Source organism: Pteropus vampyrus, unplaced genomic scaffold, assembly GCF_000151845.1.
Source record: "Pteropus vampyrus isolate Shadow unplaced genomic scaffold, Pvam_2.0 Scaffold69, whole genome shotgun sequence".
NCBI lineage: Eukaryota > Metazoa > Chordata > Mammalia > Chiroptera > Pteropodidae > Pteropus > Pteropus vampyrus.
This window is the reverse complement of record NW_011888850.1, coordinates 6,369,775-6,372,888: the sequence shown is the minus strand read 5'-3', so window position 1 is coordinate 6,372,888 and position 3,114 is coordinate 6,369,775. Positions and strand designations below refer to the sequence as shown.

Below are 3,114 nucleotides of genomic sequence, written 5' to 3'. Positions count from 1 at the left end.
TATATATATATATATCTCCAAGAAGCTCAGTGAGCCCCAAATAGAATAAACATAGAAAAATAAGAGATCAACATACATCATAATCATATTGCTCAAAATCTGTGATAAAGAGAAAACTCTAAAAGTAACCATAGGAGAAAAGGTCATATTATGTACAGAGGAAGAAAGACAATTAGACTTAGACTTTTCTCCCCCAGGAACTTTGCAAGCCTGATAACGTCTTATAACAATAGAATAGTACTTTTAAAGTGCTGAAAGCAAAGAGGCTTTCAACTAAAAGTTATGTAGCCAACAACAAAAAATGTTTTAGAAATGCGACTTAAGTAACACTTAGACAAACTTGAGAGAGTTAATTACCATCAAACCTGCACCAAGAGCGGAGCCAGTTTGCCTCCATGCGGGACATTCTGGCGGGCAGCATTTGCTTAGAGCTCTCCACCAGATTGGCTGACAGTTTGTTGGGCCTGCGTTGCAGTTCAGCCTCTTCCTCTGCCCAATCCTGTTTCCAATCCCTTCCTTTCACATGTGTCGATCCCTCTGAACCCCTTATACTCAAAACACATCTCACTGTCTGCTTCCAGAGAAGCCAGGCTATGGCGGAGACCAACCCAAACTGGCCCTCCATTGGCACAGTCACTTTCCATTGGTGTTAGGGCACCTTCCTTTCCTCTAGTCCAGGCCGAGTGATTACTCATCTTTAGAATCAACTAGAAATTTGTTAAAGTACTTAGTAGTAATCCAAACTAGGGGATTTATGAAGAAATACAGTTGACATTTTTCAGCCCTGTCAGAATCAATTAGTTTATGGTTTCCTCATTAAATTTATTTTCATGTTACTGTTTGTAAATAAAGCCAGAAACGTTTCCGTACTGCTTTTCCCCTGATACAGGTGACTACGGAGAGGTTTTATGAGTATCTCTGCATGACAATGCATACGAGCTGAAATTACTCCCCTACCTTTTACCACTACCCCTTTTTTTATCCTGGAAAAAAAGGGAAATCTGGTGTACTTTTACTTGTAGCCCTTAAATCTCTGAACATGGCTAGATGGAGTATAAATGACTGTAATAATTGCAGGTTATTTATGATAATTTTTTTGTGATTGCAATGTAGCTCACAGAAACTCTATAATTTACTCACACCTAAACCTCACGTGATTAGTAGAGGCCAATGATGAAAATCTATTGATATTTCTTGATGTATTCTATGTTTGTTGGGCTATTTGTTTTGTTCTCTTATCTTTATTTCTGAGGCTTCAATAATGGCGGGGTCTGTCTCTTGTATACAAAGCAGAGACAAAGCATTGCTGCTCCTTAATAAAGGTTAGTGATATCACATAACAAACTTCTTTATGCAGGCCTTGAGGAAAGCAGATGCCCCTCTATCTTCATGTGTTCCTGGGCTCCTGGCCCTGCAGCCCTGTGGCTGTGCAGAGAAATGTCAACAGGCTTCAAAGATTTTAGGCCAAGCAGATAGCCTGGCAGGTTCCCATGTCTCCTTTCCTTCCCAGCATCCAGCCACCTAGTTCTCCTCCTCGGTGGCATCTACTATTGCTGTTTCTAATGGATCCTTCTGAAGATATTCTATGCATTTGCAAATATGAGTACAGGTATATATTTTTTTCTTCCCACAAATGATAACACACACAATGTTTTGCACATGACTTCCTAATCCCTCCCCCCCACCTACTTAGTACAGGTTGGAAATCTATATCAGTATGTAGTGATCTTCCTTTTTTTTTTTTTTTTTGTATAGCTGGATAGCATTCCATTGTATTGTGCTGTAATTTATTTGAACAGTCCCTGATTGATGGACGTTTGCTTCCAATCTGTGCTAGCACAAATAATATAGTAACTGATAACATCGTACTCATATCATTTCACACCTGTGTTATTATATCTGTAGCATAAACTGCAGAAGTGAATTCTCCAAAGACTATATAAGTATTAGTTTGTTACATATATTGATTGATATTGTCTTATTTCCTCCATAGAGGTTATGAAATGTTTTGTTTTTTTTCTAATCTGACAAGTAAAAAATGCTGCTCTGTATCTGATTTGCAGTTAGGTGAGTTTTAACATCTTTTTATACGCCTGGTAGTATTGCATTTGTATTTGTTTTCCTGTGAACTTTCTCTTTACAGGATAGGCTTTTTATTTTTTTATTTTTTTATTAATTCGTAAAAGGTAGAGTCTATGTTTCCTTAACAGATGGATCATGTCCTGACCAATGACCCTGACGCCAGCATTCTCACACACACACACACACACACACACACACACACACACACACACACACACACACACCCTCTGTCACCTGTCTGTGTTAATAACCCAGGTATGGAATCTTGGCTTTGCTACTTGCAGTGTGACCTTAAGAGAGTTACTTAATCTCTTTGGGCCGCATCGGCCAGGTGCCCGGCATAGGGTCTGACATATCCACATGGCACAGGACGGCACCTTTAATACCAGGGAATTGGCTTGGACATGTGAGTCAACAGAGTGCAGGACACGGTCCTCCACGGGGAGCTCTCGCTTAGGCACCAAAGCCCGCACGTAGCAACCAAACAGCAGAGTCCGGGAGAAGCGCCCAGAGGAACCGGGTCCCGACTCCCTAAGCAGGGTTTTCCCTTTAGAGAGAGCTGCAACCCCGGCGGCGACCAAGAAATAAAAATTGAGCAAAGAGCCACTTTCTGTCGCTAGGTCTGCCCTCTCGGCCGCTCCTCCGGCTGTTAGGCGCCCTCCCCCACCAGGCCGAGCGCGGCGCTGCAGCCTCGGTGGCCCAGACGTGGCTCCGGCTGCGCGGCTCCGCGGCCCCGGGTGGAAGCAGGAGGGGGTGGACCTTGCGGTCACGTGAGCAGGGCCAGCTGTTAGCCGGGGGGCGGCGGGCAGAGCGCCAAGAGTCTGAGGAGGGGGAAGCGCCCGACGGCCGCCTCCGCCACTGCAGCTGCAGCTGCAGCTCCGGACGTCGCCGCAGTGATCGCGGCCGCGGCAGCATCCGCACCCTCGGCGGCCGCAGCCTCAGCACCGCAGAGCCGAGCCCGGAGCCCGCCGCCCCGCAGGTGAGCCTCGGCGGCACGACCGGGAGCGCAGGGCGTCTGCAGCCGCTTCTCCC

General features: G+C 45.4%; 1 protein-coding gene across 3 annotated transcripts in view; it reads left to right on the top strand.

Moving 5' to 3' along the window:
* Positions 1 to 2,842: 2,842 nt before the first annotated feature.
* SCRN1 (secernin 1) overlaps positions 2,843 to 3,114 on the top strand; it is a 63,981-nt gene continuing 63,709 nt past the window's right edge. For 2 of the 3 annotated variants that reach the window (XM_011361712.2, XM_023531522.1), the window contains exon 1: positions 2,843 to 3,061. The gene's annotated coding sequence lies outside the window, so the exon portion shown is untranslated. The remainder of the gene's footprint in view (positions 3,062 to 3,114) is intronic. The other variant, XM_011361710.2, reaches the window with a different exon arrangement.